The 23,316-nt window shown below is 43.9% G+C and overlaps 1 protein-coding gene across 16 annotated transcripts in view; it reads right to left on the bottom strand.

Annotated features, from left to right (window-relative positions):
* Positions 1 to 23,316, bottom strand: part of CAMTA1 (calmodulin binding transcription activator 1) — an 814,199-nt gene that overhangs the window by 787,253 nt on the left and 3,630 nt on the right. The window lies entirely within an intron of this gene.

Below are 23,316 nucleotides of genomic sequence, written 5' to 3'. Positions count from 1 at the left end.
GGCTTCAGAGTGTTTCACAATATAGGTGTATAGAAAAAAGATACATGCTGGTGAACACATATCATGTGCAGAATTTTTTAATAAGGACCATATGTGCTGTAAATACAGGAAATGTTTGCTAAGAACCAATGCCATATCTAGTCAGTTTCAACAGCATCGCTAACCATTTCCCAACAGTGAGCCCAACCCCCAGCTCATTCCAAAGGACTTAACGGGTGCCAACTAACAGTACGGCGGTGCAGTAAGTCAAGAAGGAAGTTGGAAGACCAGGTCTCTGCTCTCAGACTGCTTCATTTAAATAAAATTAAACTTTTCATGTAAAAATCTACACAACAGTGAATTTTAAAAAAGCAAAACAAATTCTGTGAGTCTTGCCAGTCAATTATTTTGGTCCTAAAAATATCCTTCTTCAGGTGCAGTATTAAAACAATTTTTAGATTATTCATCCTGCATTACAAACCACATACATGCAGACTTAGGAAACCAGGGACATTTTAGAAGTTCAACCACCACCCTTCGCATTTTATATTTAAAACAGGAAAGGCTCAGTTCTCTCACTAGCAATCCTTGGAAAAGTAAACTGACCGACCCCTCCATATGACCTCATCAGAAAGGGGCAGCACCGGCGCCTCTCCTGCCTCACAGGGTCATGTGGAGGATCGCAGGGCATGATGTGCGCAAAGTGCTTGAAATTCAAAACCGCAACACGAATACAAAGTGCCACTGTTTCCGTGCTTAGTAAGAATAATCCTTACCAGTGTTAACATTTCCTAACAACTGAGGGTTCCCTGAATTTTTTGCACCAAAGAGAGTATGAAATCTTGAAATCTGACTAAACTTGACCTCTACGAATTTTTAATCTTCCTCTCCTTACATCCACGATCAAGCAAGCGCTTCACTGGACTACGTCTTTCTCCACAATGTGACTTCTAGCTATCAGGATAACCATCAGCTCCCTAATTATTTACTGTTTCTGTAAAATTCTTGTTCAAGGGCTTTTAATGTCTCTTTGTTTGATTTAATCAACAGTGGTACTTACTGACTAGCAACCTGTGGTAACATCTGAGCCTAAGAATTCTCCCTATAAACTAAGGACTAAGTTTAGTCCTTAACCTGGAATTCATGAAGCCTTTGGAAAATCAACATTCATCTCTTCCCGTGACTGTGCGTGTGGAATTACAGGACATTATAAAGAGTGGCTGATGGAAAGCCGACAGCAGTCTGACTTCGAGTAACATCTGTAAGAGCCGCCAGCAACAGCCTTCTAACCACAGAATTCAACATCTCATCTTAATGTCCTTTTGGAATTGAAACTTGAAATTTTATGGTGTTGAAAAGGATGTGCTACATTCAAGGCTTAACATTTTCTGGCTTCCTATTACCCAAGAAAAGACAGTATAAGTTTACCACTTAACAAGACATCCTTTTGACGGTCTTAACGTCAAAAGATTTAGAAATGACTAACATACAGTGGGACACACTAATGAACGGCTTCATAAAAAAGGACTTTTACACTAAACTTTAAAGTTTGACAACAGGTAAATGAGCAGTAAAACATACCAAATATCAAATCAGAAGAATTAAATGCTAAAAAAAGAAAAAGTAACAGAAATAGCACAATCAACCATGACTTCTCTTCAACACTGGCATAATAAAGTCTTAATTTAACCAGGAAAGAAACTCACATAAACTGAGAGTGAAAGCAAGTCATTCTATCCTCAAAAACCCCAGGTTCTCAAGGGAAAAAGGCTAAAACACAAGAAAACTCCCATGAGCAAAGGCTATCTTATATTGAAGACCCACAGGCCAGACTCTGGGACCCCAAAGTCCCTCAGATCGCTTTCCAAAACCTGTTCAACACAAAACCAAGCCAGAGGTGGCTCTGGGTCGGAGGGGCACCCATCTGAGGGTCTGCAGAGTGGAGCCTCTATCCCAGTCCCACTAACTGCTGAGGTCTGAAGCAAACAGCTGGCCTCTCTGCCCCCAGGACAACACTCTAAGTGCAAGTTCAAGGGCAGACAGATCTGGGTCCAAGACCACCCTCAGCTTCACGTCTTCATGCCGCCCTTCCTGGCTGACTCTTGAGGTCAACCGTCCTTCGGGAGCCTTCCAATGACAGGTCACCCTGCTGGTGCCATCTAAGCAGCCCGCAGTTCCCTCTGTGTCACAACTCCTTCTACCTGTCCTAGAGATATTAAAGGGGCACCTACTGTGTGCCAGACACTGTCCCAGGAGCTGGGACCTAGAAGCGAACAAGACAAAGAGCAGGCCCTGTTCTCACGGTGTACCTGCCAGTGGGTGAAGTGAGTGGTTAAGCAGGGTAAATGCTGTGGATATACAATGGGTGATGTATGATGATGAGCAGTCAGGTGGGGAAAACATCTCTGAATGTTTACCCATGCGCAGAGTAAAAGGCCTCCTTGACCGAAGCATCAAGAAAGCTGGCTTCTCTCACCAACCAGATGAGCAGCTCCCAGCTCAGCTGCGAGTCAGTCATCCAGGGAGGTTTTCTGAATGCTGATGCCCAGGCTGCAAGCCTGACCAGCTAAGTCAGACTGTGTGGGGCTGGGACCCAGGCATCAGTAGTTTTTGAAATGTTTCCAAGCGATCCCCAGATGTATCCAAAGACAGGAACCACTAAAATAAACAGCTGTGTGACTCTGGGCAACTACTTTAACCAGTTTCTTCAAGAGTAAAATGGGACGCTGACCTTCAACAGAGACTCTCCAACTTCTATGTGCATGAGGGTCACCTGAGGACCTTATTAAAAACGCAGGTTCTGATTCACAGGTCTGAGCGTGGCCCTGCCTGTGCCTCTAAGAGGCCCTGGGTGATGCCCATGCCATGATGCAGGGCCATACCCTGTGTATCAGGAACTGGAAGTTTTTCTAAAAGATCAAGAATTCACTTAAAAAGATCCTTCCAGTTGTAACATTCCTCCATAATTCCAAGAACTCCTAACAGACTAAAAAAGCACATTTGTCTGTTAACACAAAATATAATACAAAACTATACTAGAAAATTCAAGCAAAATAATTAAAAGAAACTACAGGGATGGTTACTCAATTAACAAAGTGTCCAGCATCTCTAGAAGTGCCCAAGAGGGGAGAAACAGCAGCTCTATTAAATATATTCCCTGCCTTCAAAACGTACTCTACCGAGTTGCCAGCAGACAGTACTAAAAAAGTGTAATGAAGAAACAATACATGATTTATTAAAGGCTAAAAAGAGCAGATGATAGCAGTAGAGAAACTCCATAACTATCTGTGTACCTAGCACACTCTCTGGAGGTGTGGGCGCCCTTCAGCAGCCCAGGTCAGGGGGTGACACAGAGTTTTGGGATGCTGGAATAAATGAAACAAAATGCTACATAATAAGAAGTGATTAGAGGCTTCTGAACAGAGAAGCTGCATGATGAAAACTGTATTTACAGTTCTTTGAAATAAGGACTCTGAATGTTTAAGTCTCCGTAGAGTCCCTTTAAAGCCAAGTGAGGCCCCACACAGCTCATTAAATCAAAGACAGAGGGAGGCCACACTGAACCGTAAAAACTTGTATCAGTAGAAATGATACACTAAAAAACTTTTGCCAGATATTTTATCCTGACTTCAACTGATTCTTGAAATTCACTGGTCGTTGCATATAACACGACCTATAAACAGTCAAAATTGAAGCAGAGTCCGAAATATTTAGCACTTGACTACACTCACCAGTGTTGACTAGATTAGTCAGGAAGGCTATTCAGAGCAAACTGTATCATGGCTCAAATACCATAAATATTTACTTCTTGCCGGTGTGCAGTCCAAAACAGGTGTTCAAGATCAGCAGAGGGCTCCCTTCCAAGTAGCAGCTCTGGGAGCCGGCACCCTCCTCGGGTCACCAGGCTCTTCTGCCTCAGCAGGGGCAGACTGTACACAGGGCACACACCATGCCTGGAGGGTTTTCCAGGCCAGGCCTAAAGTGGCACACTTCTCTGCTCCCGCGCCATTGGCTAACATTTGGCCACATGGCCACGTCTAATGGCAAGAGAGGCTGGGAAATGTGGTCTGGCTACATGCCCAGGAAGAGGTGATGGATTTCTTGATCAGCTAGCAGCCTCTCGCACAATGCATTTGTGTGGGGGGGGGTTTTAATTACAGAAGAAATCACTCCTTTCAGAAATGCCTTCTGTTAACCTACAACTCCACCTTTAATCCCTCAGGCTATTGAGCAGCTAAAACCAATCTACTAGTTTTTCTTGTCTGCTAAGTATTTTTCTAACATACTCAAAATAAGACTATCTCAAAGACATCCTTAAAGGGATGTCTGGCTTTTGGTCCCGGTACCTCTAGTACTTAATACTTAATGTCTGGCACACAAAGGAAGCTCAAATGATGGGTGAATTCCCAGACGAACGACATTCCCAGAAGCTCATGGAAGAGCGAAAGAGTGGCCCCATGTCTTACCATGGTGATGGTGGGATACAGGACAGCCACCCTCTCTCCCACCCCTAATGCTGCCCGGAACTGCCATCCATCCTCTAGTCCCCTAACAATCAAGCGATAAGCGACTTCAACCCCTTCAGAAAGAACTAAGGGTTAAAAATACTCAACAGGGTTCACAGACACCAAGAGAGCGGATACTGAAACGTTTCTGGCAAGAGAACCAGCCTGCCAAACAAGGAGCACAAGGTCTGGCAAAGGCCCTGCTCTGGAGACAGTCCATAAAATCGGGCTAATGATCTCTGAGACTGTACCCCTAAACACAAGTGACTTTATCCTTTTTAAAGGTTAGTGGGTGGAAAAAAGTAGACAGCGCAAGACAAAAATATTTTGTGCTCACATATTACCTCTTTTCAAGAAAATTAAAATATACCATAGGTGCTACTATAATAACCCTTACAACATTCCTGTGGGACAAAGACGAAATTAAAGTATGTACTCAAGTTAAAAGGAAAGCCATCTGATAGGTGGCTGACTCCCTACTACCAGGGCCGGCTCAATAAAAAAGTGAAGCCCTAACCTCTGAGGTAATTGGGGCACAAACCATTTTAGGCTCTCAAATTGAGTTCAACACCTAGAATTGAGTTCAAAAGCAAACAACTAGCTAAAACAGACCACAAAACAGCTGAAGTTCTAAGAAGCTTACCCAGGAACTAATAATACAATATATCAAGCCTGATTTATGACCTGAGAAATCACATTAATTGATTCGCTATTACCAGAGATTCATGTAAAGCGTATTTAAAGTGATTTCAGAATGAAAAAAAAATTATTCTTTCTAGATGTGAATCACAGTATCATTAGAATTTTCATAAATTTAATTTGGCTAGGAAGCCAGTATACTCAATATTCTGAAAATAATCAAAGAGCACTTATTAAATGTCCACAGTTGTACAAACAGATTCTAATAGAACATACTCAGAAAAAACTACATAAAATTTAAAATTACACTGTTTTAGCAGCACTTATCATCACTAGCACTAATGATAATTTTTTTACCTCCTCTAAGACAGAGCACTATAAAATACCAACAAAATCAGCCCAATAAACTAGGCATTTGATATTACGTACGAGAAACATAAAATCCTGTTTTGGCCCCAGCAGGTAGCAGAGCAGACAGGATGCCTATTCTAGAAAAGGAGACACCACAGCATGGTTACAGACACTTGCCAAGGCCACTGGCTACAAAGGAGCAGAGCAGGAACCTGGAGCAGGTCTTCCCACACACTCCTGTGTTGTCTCCTCGAGAACAAAGGCTTTCTCCCTAAGGACCCAGTAAGGCTTCTCCACGAGGAGGCAGTGCAGAAGTTTGGGCAGAGAAAGTACACAAGGCACACACACTGACAGAAAAGCTAAAGCGAACGCAGACACTGAGGGATGGATACCCCAGCATATCGAGTACCTAAGCCGGGCATTCAGCATCCCAAAGACTACCGAGGAAATGCACTGCAGGACCCCACAGGCCTAGATGTTGATCCAGTGGAAAGATTTTGTACCACACCCCCTTAAGTATTTTTGGTCCATGAACTACAAACCACCCATCACCCATCACCACTTGCTACTGCCCAAAAACTAAAACCTCATCAAAACTAAAGGGGAGAACGACACTGTTTCTCATAACAGAACAATGAGGCATATGCCAAGAAAATGGCAGCCGCACTCCCCCGAATGGAACTCAGCTATCTGGGAACCTCACCTAATCCGCACACAGCCAGAGCTAGGAAGGAAGCCAAGACACACTCTGAGGCCAAAAGAGTTTTTTACAAAGTCCACGCACAAAAGCTCCTACACCTCATTGTGAGGAAAGCTCTCTGATCCATATTCCTAGCTTGATTACTATTAAACTACTCACAGTTCTAATAAGCTTAATTATCAGGTTGCCAAGCCCTGAGAAGATCAGAAACAACAAATGAGAAGGGGGAAAGGATACCTAGAAATTGACAGATCGTTAGAAGCAAAAGAGTGACAAGGGACAGCAAGGACAGATTTTTCACAAACAATAAAAACTGGATACAAGGGCTTGAAAGGTACAGCAGTTTGGGGTCATTTATCACAAAAGCAAACACTACTCTAAAGGCCCTAAAAATAGCACAGTATTAAATAAAGCCCAGTTCAATAACTTAGGTACAACATAACAAACCATGTTAACAAGCAAAATGTACATTAAAGTCTGCACATCCTACTGAACCTGGGGCTGGGGGAGAAGGCACAGTTTAACAGCTTTGTCTGCATACCACTCTACATCCAATAAAACACTTCCATGTGAGTTACCTCGCTAACATCCTATGGCAAGCAAGGCAGATGCCACCACTGACCAAGAATCTGGTGGTAAATTATCCAATTTTAGCACGGCAGGAGGGTTTATCGGTGGCAATTATAACTCAGTCTGTTAATCTGTCTAACAGGAAAGAGCTCTTCAAGAGGCACCTACCCACCTTGTTAAGGGACAGAGAGAGGACAGGGAAGGTCTCCTGCGAAATGTCACCAACAACTGTATCCGAACACTCACCTGGACCTCCACCTCCAAAACTTCCCATCCTGCCATTTGCATCCTACAGGCCTCTTTCTGAAGAACAGCCCTATGCCTTCTAGTGCCATCGTCCCTCCGCACTGTGGTGGACAAATTCTATGGTGGACCCTCCATGACCCCGTCTCTTGATGTTAAACATTTAACACTCACCCTTGTGTAACCCCTACCCTTGAGTGTGCAGCTGAACTAGTGACCTCCTCCCGCCCCACAGGTCAGGGCACAGGTGACAGGATATCACTTCCGTGATCAGGCAGCACAGACAGTGCCTTCTGTCTGGCTAGCAGACTCCCTCCCTTGCTGGCTCTGAGAAGCAAGCTGCCACAGCCGGAGAGGGCCGTGGGGCCAGGAACGGAGGCCTTCAGTGTAACTGCCCACAGAAAAGGGAATCCTTCAAACCGTGTGGACTTGGAATTCCGAGTTTCCTCCCACAGTCGAGCCTTCAGATGAGACCACAGCCCTGGCCAAACCCCTTGGCTGCAGGCTGCGAGGCAGGAGACGTAGCAGAGCCCTAACTGAACTTAGGATCCACTGGATCATACAATAAGGGTGCCCTGTTCTATGCCACTAGTACGTGGCAACCATGATAGCAGCAACAGATAATGTGTACCTCTGTGGTCCACCAGGTCCCAGGGACTGCTCTTCTCAGCTCAGACTTCATCTCTCGTGTCACTCTCGTGTTCATCAACACTCCACATTTATCACCACAGCCTCTGAAGGGATTATCTGCCACCCCATCTCCTTCTCATTCTTTCACCTCACTACCAAACTGACAAAATCGGTAACTTTTTCTAGTCGTCTTTCTGCCCAAACTCTCTACAGCATCACAACCTATAACCTCCTTCCAAACCTCTGCATGTATGTTCTTCTTATTCTATTACCTCTGACCTTTCTCTCTCAGTGGCCACTGGTCCTCTCCCCTCTGGTGGCACATTTCTTCTCCTACATCCCTTCTTCTCCCACGACAATTTCACTCACTACTATGTCTTCCGATTCTTTTGAACTGATTCATTCATTCAACCAAATGGCACTGCTCTTGGGCAAAGAGATGTAACAATGAGCAAGACAAAGCAGGTCTCTACTTTCACGGAGCTTATATGCTCTACCAGAGACTATGCCAGCGTATCTCTACTTGCCACTCCAGGTCTACCACCTGCCCTGTGCCAAGGAGGCTACTCCATCACCAGGGCCCCCTTCCCCTCTGAGAGTTCAATAATGAAGAAAAAAATGCAATGCAATTTTGGACCCACATTTGAAATGTCATATTGTTTAGGTATTGCATCTAAAAGATTACCGATACATTTGTATCCAGTCTCCCAAAACACGTCCTCCTGGACTGCCTATCTTGGCTAGTGACCTTCCCTAACCTCAGCTGTGGAGGCTCAAAAGCTGGGAGTCCCATTCAACTATTCTCATCCTTTAAGGCCCACAAGACTCTGTCTCTCACAAACACAGATAGTTCAGTCACACTTAATCTTTTCTGCTACGGACACTTTTCTGCTACGGACACTCTTGCCGGAGGCTACTTTCTCCCAGAGCCAGCCCTTCTTCTTCATTCACTCATTCAACCAACAGACATTTACTAAACCCATTCCATGTGCCAGGTACTGCAGTCTCTGCCTAAAGATGCCTAATGGAGGGAGAAAGAGAAATAAAGGAGCAACTTTAATACAAACTCAAACGTGCTTACATGAGAAAACCGCAGTGCTGTGGGTGCACACAGGAAAGGCACACAGTCCCATGTGAAAAGAGAGGGACGCTCAAAGGCGCTTCTTGGACAAGCTCCCTGAAGCTGAAACCCAGAGCACGAGGAAAGCCGGCGGAGCGGAGCACATGTCTGAGTTTGTGTACATGTATGCTGGAGGAAGGTACAGCTTCTGAGTCCAGACAGTGGCAATGTCCAAGTACAAAAGAGAAAACATTATGCCCCCACCAATCAGAATCTACAAAAACGTCACATGGCCGGAGACTGGCCAGGAAGGTGGAGACGTAAGCAGGAGGCCCTTCTTAGCAACTTAAAGGAGAACTGACTTTATCCAGTCAATCCCACTCTACTGTTAAAGGGAAAAACAAAAACAAAAACAAAACTCTCAAAGCCTCTCCCAGAGCAGACAAAATAAAAACCAGACTCTGCAGTCTGACTCTCCAACCCCCTACACCCTGACCCCTCCCTACTTTTCCAGGCTCATCTACCCACATACACACAGCATTCCAGCCGCCCCTTGTACTCTCCTGGCTCTGTGCCTTTTTGTTTCACTCCCTCTGCTCGGAATTTCTCCTCCAACTACCATGTTTGCCTGTCAGTGATGCCAGGTCAAATTCTACCTCCTTCAAGAAGTCTTCCCGGCTCCCCCCAGTGCCTGATAACAGCATTCTGTATGACTTGCCTTGAATCAGTCACATCCATACCTGCTCCTCTGCAGACCAGAAGCTTCTGGAGTATGTATGAACTGAAGTGAATCCCAATTCCAAAGACTAGGAAAAATGTTCAGGAAAATATTCACTTTACTAGTCCTGCATTCCTAAGTAATCAACGATGGAAAAATGACCCCCAAAAAATTATTTTTGGATTCTATAAATACAATCAATCAAAAGCCTAAATTTAAATTTTCATTTAAGTATTTCTAAATAAAAATGGTTATACACTCCCTCATAAGATTAAAAAACGTTACATAAATAAGCTCAGAAGGGTTAAGTTACTTGCGCATTACAGGGCACTTAAGGGGCAGAGTCCAGTCTCCACATGCTCTTTCTCAAAAGCTATATATTTAAAAAAAAAAAAAAAAGAATATAACCAGCTCATCCGATTACCAGAAACTTATTTTCCTCATTCTTCCCTCAATTAATTCCCATTTTCCTCCAGAGCTCAGCTCAAGAAGACTCCCCCAATCCTGCGGGTCAGTCAAATCCCTTTATGATACACTCGCCTTCACAGCAGAGTTCTTCATGGCACGCCACACCTTTACTGTCAGTTTCCCAGCCAGGTCCATGAAGACAGAAGCCGTGTGTGTCCTCTGTGCCTGGCAACTTTATTTTTTTTTTTTTAAGATTTTATTTATTTATTTGACAGACAGAGATCACCAGTAGGCAGAGCGGGGGCGGGGCGGGGGGTGGGGGGGGCAGGCTCCCTGCTGAGCAAACAGCCCAATTTGGGGGGTGAGGGGCTCAATCCCAGGATCCTGAGATCATGACCTTAGCCAAAGGCAGATGATTAACCCACTGAGCCACCCAAGCAGGCACCCCATGGCACTTTTTACTTGTCAAGTAACCAAACGGATTTAGGAGAATTAACAATAACTGATGGTCACAAGGCCCCCACAGGACTTCGAGACCCTAAACTATCTTCTGACAGACGTGACAATAACAATTACATAAATTTTAATATCACAATCTCATTGTAATATGCTCTAACTCTTGAGTAACTAAATATTCGTATCTGGGATCTGTTAATTCTCTATTAATCATGCGTGTTACGCAGAATACCACATCTTTTTCAAATCATGCAAGGTATCAGCAAACTTTCACACCGAAAAAATACAAACCCAAGCCAACTACAGCTTAAACGAATAGCTAATTGTTCTCCTGGAACCTGAAGAGTCCAATTCCAGCCTAACAGTGAATTACAATGTTTCCACCAAGACGGCCTACTATATTAATAAATTAAAACAATATTCTTTTTAAGGTAAGATGCTCTGCTGCTTGAGTTACCAGCAGTTCCCAAAGCAAACAGCAGAGCTGGATTCATAAAAAGGATTTGAACTCCCCAAGTTGACCCACAGATTTAACATAATCCCTATTGATATCAAAACTGCTTTTTTGCAGAAACTGACAAGCCAATCCTAATATTCACATGGCAATTCAAGAGAACCAGAATAGCCAAAACAATCTTGAAAGAGAACAGGGTTGGGGGACCGACACTCCCCAATTTCAAAATGTAATTACAAACTTAACCGTAACTTAACCAGTAATCAAGACAGTGTGGTACTGGCATGAGAATGGACATACATATCAATGGATCGGAATCAAGACTCCCAACTGAAATCCACATGCTTATGGCACACTGGTGTTTGACAAGAATACCTAGAAACTGCAGCAAGGAAAGTACGGTCTTTTCAACAAATGAGGCTGGGACAACTGGATATCCACATGCAAAAGAATGAAGTTGGAAGCCTTCCTAACCTCACAAAATGACAAAAATTAACTCAAAATGAATCGCAGACCTAAATGTAAGAGGTAAAACTATAAATCTCAGAAAACACAGGTATAAATCTTTATGACCTTCAGTTAGGCAACAGTTTCTTACTTATGACACCAAAGGCCCAAGCAACAGAAGAAAAACCAGATCCACTGAACTTGAAACTGAAAAATTTTCATGCTTCAAAGGACACTATCACAAAAGTCAAAGAACAATCCACAGAGTGGGAGAAAATATCAGCACATTGCACATCTGGTAAGGGACTGATATCCAGAATATACAAAGAACAGCTACAACCCAAAAGCCAAACGACAAAGAACTCAAGTCATAAGTGGATAGAGGACTTGAACAAACGTGTCTCTAACTCTAACTCATCTATAAGACGGCTGATGAGCACGTGGAAAAATGCTGAAGTCATTACTCATTAGCAAAATGCAAATCAAAACCACGAGAATATACAACTTCATATGTACAAGAACGGCTATAATCAAAATAACAAGTGTTAGCAAAGATGTGAAGAAACTGAAACCTTCAAACACTGCTGGTGGGAATGTAATATGGTACAGCCACTTTGGAAAACAGTCTGGCAGTTCCTGAAAAGTTAAACACAGATTTACCTCATGACCCAGCAATTCCACTCCTGGGTATATACCCAAGAAAACCAAAAACATACATCCACTCAAAAACATGTATGCAAATGTTCAGAGTGGAATTATTCACAATAGCCAAAAAGTAGAAATAACTCAAATGCCCACCAACTGATGAATAAACAAAATGTATTGTAACTGTAGAGTACTGTATTATTCCCCCATAAAAGGAATGAAGTTCTCATATATACTACAACATAGACATACCTTAAAACCACTGTACTTTGGGAAAGAAGCCAGTCATAAAAGGCCACACATTGTAGGATTCCATTTATATGAAATGTCCAAAAAAGGCACATCCATAAAGACAGAGAGTAGATGAATGATGACCTAGAACAGGGAGGAGGGAGGAATGGAGAGTTGCTACTAACAGGCAGAGGTTTTCTTGTGGAGTGGTGAAGATGTTCTAGAATAAGATAGCGGTGACGGTTGCACAACTCTGTTAATATAATAAAAACCACTAAACTGTATATTTTAAAGGGTGAATTTTGAACTCTATCATAGATGAATCAGATCTCAATAAAGTTATTAAAAAAAGAATCAAAAAAATTAAATAAATAAAAAAGAATCAAATCCCTTTAACTACTAAAAACTACTTTGATTGTTTTATGTTTCTTTAAAACATTATATACTAGGCGCCTGGGTGGCTCAGTGGGTGAAGCGTCTGCCTTCGGCTCAGGTCATAATCTCAGGGTCCTGGGATCGAGCCCCGCATTGGGCTCTCTGCTCAGCGGGGAGCCCGCTTCCCCCTCTCTCTCTGCCTGCCTCTCTGCCTACTTGTGATCTCTCTCTCTGCCAAATAAATAAATAAAATCTTAAAAAAATAAAAAATGAAACATTATATGGGTGCCTGGGTGGCTCAGTCGGTTAAGAGTCCAACTCTTGATCTCAGCTCAGGTCTTGATCTCGGGGTCATGAGATGGAGCCCCACATCAGGCTCCATGCTGGCATTGGAGCCTACTGAATCAATCAATCAATCAATCATTACATACATTACTCTCTTGTTAAGCAGAACATACACACACCCCTAAAGAGAGGCCGTTCTGTTTCCTTCCCCCACACCACGTAGCGTCTCCCTTTCTCACTAAGGATGCGTGTTTCCAGGCTGTCCAGTGGAGCAGTTCACAGCGCAGAGAACAGGGAGGAAGCCCACCCAAGCATGTGACCAGTGGAAAACCTCAGATGACACGGACATCTCAAGCTGCCTTACTCTACCCGAGAACCACACAAGGCAAAGACAGACCACCGGTCACAGCACGGGTCCTGCGGCGGTTCCGACGCCAGGGGCTGACTTACTCCGCACACACTTACATTACTCTCTTGTTAAGCAGAACATACACACACCCCTAAGGATGCCAGCCTCCTATCTGCAGCTACCGTGAGCATTTTGTCTTCTAAAACTTTACTCCCAAGAGCAACCGAACAAAAGAAGTCCATCTGGGAGTCAACAGCCTTTCTCCTTACGCTAACCAAGACAGAACTGGAGATGCCAGGGCCCGGTGCAACAGAACCTTCTCACACAATCCCCTCCGCCCGCCTGAGCAGTCCGCAGACCCTAACCACGGATAGGCCCTAACCAACCCTCCTTCCTCCGCCAGGCCAGGACGAACACCTGGCCGATGGAAACAAAGCGACTGGCTGAGAGGAGTCAGTCCAATTCTCCGTCTTGAGTATTCCCAATACGAACCCTCGGGACTGGAGTCCGGCAATGGCGAGCACTGGCCCATGCAGGAGCCAAGCTTGGAGCCACAACAGGCTATGGTGGAACAGGGAAGCCACATCCAAGCAGAGAGCTCATCCGCGAGGAGAAACACAGGGAGCAGCAGAGCTGGGAGCCATCACATCCCAGCAGAGACCCCAGCTCAGCCCACAGGGTCTCCGGAGGAAAATCCTCCTACCTCGGAGTCTCCAGGCGCAGCTCCCGAACCGTCTGGCTGCACTCCCGTTTCTGTCCTGGGAGGCAGAGAGTGCTCCTAGCTCTTAGACAGAAACCACCTTCCCCGAACTAACCTCAATGGCTTGTGTTCCCTGCCCTCAAAATGGCTCTAAAGTAGGGCCCGTTACCTCTGTGACATCAAGGGTCCTAGCATTCACTTTCCTGTAGAAATGAACTCAGGGCCTGATTACCATCATTTACTTACTCTGTGTGTCTGTGTTTGAGAGAGATATTCTGACACTTTAAGGCACAACGCCTCACCTTGGGATAACAAAAATATTGTCAAATATTTACTGTAAGGACCTTAAAGCTACTTTTCTCGTTAGGTTTTGAACCCACCTGGAGCGTGGTGTGTGTGCCTGTGTGTGTGTAGTAAACTAAACCTAAAACTTACCAATTAACCCTCTTTGAGGACACCATTTAGTGGCATTAAGTACATTCACACGTTGCACACTGTCGCCACTCACCATTGTTGAATTTTAAAACCATTCTGAAAACCATGACTTGTCCATTCTTTCTAAACAAATGGTCTCTATTTATGCTCCTTCACCAAATGATAAGGGCAAAGCAGCTCATGGAGGTGGTGCTGAGGCCGGCCGGTGAAGCAGGTAGCAGGGAACACCCACAACCACTCTGGGCAGCACCAGAACAGCTAAATCCAGACATGGCCACGGAGGCTGGAGACTAAAAATCCCTGGAGAGGACAGATAACAGCTGTCAAGGATACTCAGCCAGCCAGAAAGGTTGCCACTATCACCAGATTTGCATCAGAAGACACCCGGACAGGCAGCAATGGGTCACATGTAGAATAATCAGGCTCCGTAGAGAAAGACGGATATTCCCTGCCTCCCAGGACGCTTGGAATAAATCTCTGGGCCTTGAATTTGGTCAAGTAATCTATGATCAATTTCTAGAGGACCCCTAGGAAGATAAACAAGTACTTCAAAATTGTTGAGTGCCCACTCACCACCTTCTGCTTGTTATAGCTTTCTTTTCAAACACAATGGCCACTATCAATAAAATTAAATCAGGAAGAAACCTCCATCAGAAGCTCTGTCAAGGCAAATGATACAACCGGCACATTTCCTAACAGCAGAGACAGTAAGGACAGGGCAGAGAATGTTGACAACACCAGGAACTTTAACTTGCCCCTCAGTACTTTTAAATATGAAAAAAAACCCTTCTAAAACCAAATGATGTTCGAGGCCTCTCCAAATGCCAGGCCTGCAGCATATGGAAGAGTATATCCAGGAGAAGATCCTGTTCGATTGATTTTAGCAGACTCGCCAAAACTCCCCAATCCACGAGTTTCTTTTTGTTTTTGTTTTTTTAAGATTTGATTGATTGATTGATTGACATGAGAAAAAGAGAGGGCCTGAGCAGTGGGGAGAAGCAGAGGGAGAGGGACAAGCAGACTCTGCACTGAGCACAGAGCCTGACACAGGGCTCCATCTCATGACTCCAAGGTCATGACTTGAGCCAAAATCAAGAGCTGGATGCTCAACGGACTAGGCCACCCAGGTGCCCCTCCATGCGTTTCTTAACAGAAGAGTCATGTTTACTGAATTACTGGCAATCCATACATTTCATAAAAGTTTTATCAACCAAGTCCAGAAAATACAACTAGATAAATATAAGTAAGACTACCTTAAACATAAAAGTCTGGGTTAGCAGACACCTCTTCACCTGTAATCATGTCATGCAAGTCTCCTTCTCCCAACTGTGAACTCTCCTCCACATTAGAGAGCTCAATGTGTCCTAGGGAACAACCAAGCAGAAGGAACATTTCTGAGCTGTGTATCCTTAACAAATTTAGTCATTTTTTCCCATTTTTTAAGGTAAACATTTATGACGGGGATTAGACCTCTACATACGCCAGGAAGAAGGCCCTTCGGTGACCACCGCTCACATTCCTCCTCCACAGCCTGAGCCAACAATAGGAATTCTGGACCTGGAGCAAGTACCTCAAAAAGAGGAGACACGGTCACACAGGACAGAGCAGCTGCGCTCCAGGGAAGCAGCCGACGGCAAAGCCCTGACATCCGACTTCACCGTCCATCAGCCTAAGTCAGGACGAGAAGAGACTTCGGAGTCAGCACCAGGACAACCCTCTACCCAACACGTGAATCGTCTCAAACTTATTATCAACCAACTCGGCGCACAAGACCTCAAGTCAGGGAAAGCAGGATGAGAAGCTGTGCCAGGTCCAAGAGTGATGAAGGAGCACCTGGTGAGAAGAGAGGGCTGCGGGAGCCCAGGGATGAGGCTTCTAGCCCGGGGCCCACGCAAGCGGCAGCCGGAACAGGAATCACAGGTCAGCTGGGCTCCCCGGTGCCACCGGCCAGGTTCCCGGCTGCGAAAGAGAAGAGCAAGAGCTGGGGGCCACCGGCGGGCCTGGGCTAAAAGCCACGCAGGACACCCAAAGACCCAAAGCCTTTCGGAGCGGAGGACTCGTCTAGCAGTGCTCGGTCCGGGACCCGGCAGAAGCGCGGCCAGGCTGACAGCACGCGGTCACCGCGCGGCCCGAGCGCTGACGTCAGAGCCCGGAAGTGTCCGTCAGTCCTGCAGCAGAACACAGTGGTGAACGTTAGGGCACGTCTGCAGAGACCCTCTGCCATGGGACACTCCTTTCTTCAACAGTGTTTGCAATCAGATTCCTTCATAGAAATTATATAGAAATAATTTTTAAATGTCTTAGTTCTGAGGGAAAATTATGATAAACACGAAGTCATCTTCAAATGCTTGTTCACATCTACTTGCTCTTCTTCTCTTCCAGCACCTAAGGACAGAGGACGAAGCTCAACGAGAGACCACGCGTCTCTGCTCCCGGTCAGCCAGCGCGACCTAAAGGAGCCCAGAGCCAGCGAGGACGCGGGAGACGCCACCGCTGAGTAGCCACGGGGTTGAAGCGGCGGCCTCGCGGGCAGCACGAGGCGTCAGTCAAGATGGCCGCCGCCTGCCTCAGCCACTGCAACCACACGCTGCAGCCGAGCCACACGGGTTTCTAAATAGAACACGCTTTATTTCCAAAGGTTTCTTGGCAATTAAATATCTAGAAAGTCAACAAACCCCCGAGAAAGCAGAGAAAATGAACTTTCTGAAAGCTCACCATTCATCAACTACAGGAGGCTTGGAAGATGCCCCACGCTGGAGGCTCAGCCTCCAACCCGGCCCTGCACAGGAACACTCCGAATAAGATTTCTGCAGGAACTGCTCCCTCGCAGTGCGAAATGACAAGCAGCGACCTCCCTGCAGGAGGACCGGGGGTCCACAGGGAGAGGGAGTCCCCGGGCGTGCGCTGGCCGCCCGCGGGGAGAGGAGCGGGGCTCGGACCCCCTCCCCGGCGGGCCCGCGGGGTGCAGAACAGCAGCTCCGCAGCGGCTGGAAAGCTAAGTCCCCAGCAGCGGAGTTGCCGAAAATATTTCAAGAACAACAGCGCGCCCTCCTCCCCCGCCCCCCAAAAGCATCCAAACGCATTCCAGAAGCCTTCGGAGTAGAACCTAACTTAATGCCAGCCTCACCTCTCTGCAACAGAGCAGGTGCTCCAGTGCACCCGAGTCACCGCCGAAAACACTACTTTCTACCAAAGGAGCCTCAGCAGAGTGCGCCGAACTTCGGGAGAACCAAACTGTAGTGTCAGTGTGCTCACCACGCAGCTCACCCACAAAATCATGAGGTAATTAAACCGACTGTTTTTAGGTTTCAATCTGTTTCGCCAGAAACCCTGTCCAAGCTACACTGATGGAAATCAGCAGGAGCAACCAGAGCTCCATCAAAACAGCCCCGTATCTTATCTTCTGCGTTACCTTTTATCGCTGATTTATGGGCTGACTAATGGTAAACTGATCTGTGCAGGTGCCAGAAGTCAGCTCAGGAATACAAAACGAGAAAAGAGAGTTAGAAGAGCAAATTCATGAATGAAAATGCTGACGTCATAGTTCAGCTCCCAGCAGAGCTCAGGGGAGTCTGTGAAGAAACAGTGGACCTTTTGGGATGTTAAATCAGCACTCATTTAGGAAAGGAGATGAAAGAGAAAAGGCCCTTGCTCAGGACAGGGAGGAAAAAAACAGAGAAAAAGAGAAAAAGCGGTATTGACCTTGTCCCCAGACCAAAAATGAAAACCGCACAATGTGTACGCCACAAACAAGCATAACTTCTAAACCACGGAACAGCTTCATGGTCTCCTTAAAAGTAGTATTTTGTAAAAATATGGTTAGCACGTCTCTAAATAAGTAAAATACAGTCCCATCCCCACCTTAAATCTTCCTCCATCACATTCAAAAAAAGAGCACATGATAACAGTTTGAGTTCTTCACTGAAAATTACCTGGTACTGCCACACACCACACCTAATTTTAACCAATTCTGAATATAATGGGGTGGGACTCAATGACCTCAGGCAAGCTACTAGAATTTTTATGTGCGAGGGGGGAAAAAAACGCTTTTATCTAATGATGTAATATAAACTAATAAAAAAAGAGATTATAAAAATTTGATTTACTTAGAACTATTAAAAGCGGCTAGTGGTGTGGATTGTTCACATTTTTCATCTCTTGGCAGGGCTGAAAATACAACCAGTAATACAAACTTATGTAAAGTTTAGGCATGATTTCCCAAAATCCTTTTACTAAGGACCCGTAAGTCACTGATTCCTAGATGCCTAACACTTCCCAGGAAATTTATTACATTATTACATTTTTAGAAAATAAGTGACCCCCAGATCCTTGGTAACCTCTGCAAAGCACAACACTACAAGGACATCCTCTCTTCCTTACCATTCATGTGGCTTAAAATAGCCATTCACCCAAAATGGGATTTTTTTTTTTAAATTTAAGCAATAAACAATTTTGCCAATAAACATTTTAAAAAGAAGATCTTATTAAGTTAAAATGCAAACATACCGGTTTTATCTGTAAATCTAAAATGTTAAAAGAGATCATCTCACATTTCCACCACAAATATCTTTGATAGAACATCACTACCCCCTTGTGGATTTGCAATAAAAAATCCTTATCTTTTATGTTCACTTTTTAAATATTTCATTCTGAACTTCCATTAAAGTTTACATTTTCTTCACTAAGGAGGGTTATTTTATTCCAATTACCTTTTTAAAAGAGAAAAAAACACCTAACATTTTAAAATAATCAATCCCATCAGCTTCTTTACCTTCTAAGCATCTCCATGTTGGGGAGTACTCTTCAGACAAGAACTGTGTGTGCCAATTTCAACATGGTACCCATGCCAACACCCCATTTTTCCTTAGAATATCCAAAATTACACTTCCTATCATCACTGCAGATGATCTTCAATGATAAATGGGTAATTTCTTCACTAGCACATCATTTTTCTATTTTATAATTTCACACTTTATACCAATTTCTTTTTATCGCTTCCAAATGGATTGATATCCAAGTACCCCAGAAAACCAATGGGGCACGTATGTCCTCAGAAATAACTTTCAAGAATTAAAAACCAAATCTGAGTTTCAAAACGATTAATTCTTGATTATATTACTATACTTTCAAAAATGCTTCCTGGCACTCTAAATCAACTCCAATGAAGGGGAAAAAAAAACAACAAAAAAAAAAGATAACACCTGTTTTTCAAAAACAGAAAGAAAGGCTTTGTTTTTCTCTCTTTGTTTTTTAGTTGCAGTTGTATCTGCAGATCATTCTAATAAAACACACAGATACATCTTGTTAAACGCATACTGTAAAAAAGATTAAATAAACTTAAACATCTGGTTTATCACGTGTTACAGAAACCAGGCTTCACTTAGAGTAGAAATCGTCTCTAAAGCAATGTGTCAGCTACAGAGTAAGCCTGAGCCCTGCCTAGTCCCAGTGCCATTACTGGGCGTGAGCTCCCCATCTGCCCACAGACAGGGAACACAAAAGTAGGAAAACAGTAACTTACTATTATTATGAGAAGTAAACCCCAGTTTTCGTTCCAATGGTTAGATGAAAATAAAGGAGGAAAACAATCCATTTTGCAAGTGTTCTTAAGTAACTAAATACACAATCTCACCTTGGGGACAGGTAAGAAAAAAAACGAAAGATACAATGTGTGGTCTGCAGCTAACTGACTGAAAAAGCTATGTGTTTCAGAGGCTCTCTCACAAGGCTGCCCCACTGAATACTGTATACATAAAAAGCACCAATTAAGCAACATGTCCAAAGCTAGTGACACAAACTATACAGCAGAGGCAGTCAGAGTTGGCCTTCACAGTTGGCTTTTTTGGGATTTTGTTATGATTGTGGTTTGGGGATTTTTTTTTGGCAGGGGAGGAGAAAAGGTAGGGGGAAGATACTTCAGATGACACTAGAAGTAAAATTAGTGGTGAGAGTAATGCCACTTAATTGGTCTCCAAGCAGTAACGTATTTAAAACCATTAAGAACTCAGATCCAAACAGTTCTTCAAGACACATCATTTTGTACACTTGGAACTACAGGACCACACTGCAGAGAACAGACCGAGGAACACAGCCCCAGATCAGCACATCTCCCTCGCAGTCACTTTCTGGGAGGTCTCAGGCAAGGATATATTACGTGACTTGAAAGGCCTGGCTAAATCTGAAAAAAAAAAATAAAATAAAACGTGACTGCACTTTCTCCAAATGAGTAAAGGACTCGTGTGTAAGAGAACATCCAACTCTATTAAGAATGACCAAAATACTAGGGTGAATGCAGAAGAATCATTTAAAAAATATCTCTGGCCATTCCGCCTTATGACACGTCTATCAGTTTAAAGTAAATAAACAATCTTCTAAAAAAAGAGAGAGAGACGAAAGGGAAGTAATATGGCTGACACTTGGCCTCTCTTTGCAATGGGGTACCTAGTATTTTTCAGTCCAGGGTAATGAGCTAAAAAAAATGCTCAGGAAGCACTACCAATCCTTATCCAAGGAGGCCCATGACCTTCCACACGCAATGGCGCTCAAAGCAGAAAGATGCAATACATCCGCAGAAATACACAGCCATCATACTGATTGGGGGGGAGAAAACACCTTTTACTTTGTCCCTCCATATACAAAATCAGGACTGCTGCCTACTGTCAACATATACAGAGAAACACTGTCCTTACCAACACATGCCAAATACCATGGGAAGGAAGACCATCACATATGACAGAACGGCAACACATCTTAATGACAGGACTGATGGACACTATTTCCAAGGGTGGTACAAAATACAGGGATTGGATAATGTCTGGTCAACCTATATCCTGAACCTGATCGGGTGCACCAAAAAAAAAAAAAGAAAAAGAAAAAGAAAAGCGGGGGGCGGGGGAGAAGAAGAAGAACAAGAGGAAGAAGGAGAGAAAGATTACACACTGTAACCTGCAAAAGAGAGTGAATGACCACGCAACCCTATTCATGCTATGTGCACAAACAAGGAGAACACAGGAACTCTCTCTGGTCTCACCCTCAAACACCAAAGACTACAGCTAATATGACAGTAACATTAGAAGACCCCCATTTCCTTGTGAATGAAGGTCCCAAATGAAGTAGTGTACTTGTTGGCTCTGCCCAAAGAAATTTATGATTATCAAGCCAAAGAGACAGAAGGAAAACTGGCTAAATGCAGCAAAAACAAATTTCCAAAATCCTACATGAGGAGTCCCAGATGTCAGAAGGACACAGTGTTTCACCCTGGGATGCTATGCCCTTACAAATACTACTATCAACCCTGGCCTTGTGGCTTAACCCCATTTCATCCCTCTAGCCTTAGGGAGACAGAGTGACGCTGCCCCTTACTACAGGACAAAAGGAACGGTGAGCATCACCCTTTAGTAAAGACAGAAAGACTACAAATACAATAGACCTGCAGGTACTTTTTTATAATAATAACAAGGGCAATAAGGAAACTTCTTCATATGGGAAAGAAAAAGAGGTAGGACTTAGGTCATCTGGAACATCAAAAACAGGCAGGATAAGTGATTCTAGAAGATACAGAACATTTTAGAAAATGATCTGTTATAATGGAAACAAACATCACCTGTCACCACAAAAAAACCTTCAGTCATATATTCACATGAATAAAGGACACTGCCAAACCACATACTGTAACAACCCTAAACGAGAGTTCTTAAGCGTGAAATACTAGAACTGGTTTCTACAAACATTGTGGAGGGGAAATCCGATTTAATACAGAATGAAAAAAAGTGCATTTCAGGTTAATTTCTTATTACTATTGTCATCATTCCGTATACCAAACCTATATCCAGAAATAATCAGAGGCAATTTACTCCCCCAAAAGACAAGACACAAATAAAAGTACCACAAAAGAAAGCATAAAGTATTAGAGGTCACATAATAAACAAAAGCAGTCATAATTTATATCAGATACCTAGCCTAAGAATGGTCACTACAATTAGGCATAAATTTAGATAGAACACTTGGCAGCAAAAATGTTAACAGCATCTCCTACAGTTCTTACTATCTGAGGATATCAAACATACCAGTTTGTCCTAAGAGGAAATTATTTTTCTACCCCTTCCTCCTATAAAGGATGCATTTCATTTTATGTTCTACACAATACCTAGCACGTTCCATACAATACCTGGTATGCTGCTGTTCAAATGTTAAACAAGCATTCCAACCTACCATCTATCTAAGTGACCTAAAAGTTAAGCCTAGCCATTTTAAAAGAAGATTGACCTTACTTTTTTCTACATACACCCTACACACAGTCTGAGGGAAAGCTGTTAAATGCCTCTCACGCTGCCTTCCACCCACTCCAACACCCCCAGTCCTACAGGGAGGGGTAAGAGTTCAGTGGGATAGTACACCACTTGAGTATATTTTTGTAAGATTACAATCCAAACAATTAAAGTTCAGAAAAGAATTCCTTAAAAGAATATATGAAAAGACAAGTATAAGAGACACTGAAATGTCATCTACCCTGAGAGACCTCAAACAGTCACACCCCACCACAGGTCCCTGCTCAGCGACTGTCTCCAGAATGAATGCGCCCAGTGATGGAATACGGGGGCCAAAACAGCTTCTCTCCAGAAGGACAAATTCAAAGGTCTCCCAAAGGAGGCAAAAGACACAACTACGAGGAGAAAGAAAGAGAATGTGAGAATCACCTTCTATTGCTTTTCCCAGAAGGAAATCGGGAAGAAGTACAACTGCACACAAGGAGGTATTTTCCTGAGCGCTGGGAAGTTGGAAATGAAGAACGGGCCGCAGCAATGACAGAGTGGTTAAAAAAAAAGTTAGACCACAAGATGGGCTATCTCAGAAGCAGTCAGAAAAACTGTAATCCCACCAGGGATTACATGTGCTACATGTGCTACATCCAGCCCAAAAAGAGAACTAAAATAAGGCCACCTGACACTGAACAGGCTACTTCAGTGGCGAAGCCCAAACTCTAAAGAAATGGAAACACATGGGTAAGCAAGATGTATAAATACGTCTCGGAGAACAAGAGCAGCCCTACCCTTTCGGAAAGGAAACTCCAAACCAACCTGACCTTGAGTAGAGGCTGCTGTGCACATGTCAACACCAGGAATCCGCTAACCAGTGA

This window comes from Mustela nivalis (assembly GCF_964662115.1).
Source record: "Mustela nivalis genome assembly, chromosome: 10".
In the NCBI taxonomy this organism is placed as follows: Eukaryota; Metazoa; Chordata; class Mammalia; order Carnivora; family Mustelidae; genus Mustela; species Mustela nivalis.
Note: the sequence above shows the minus strand (reverse complement) of the source record. Positions and strands in the feature narration are given on the sequence as shown.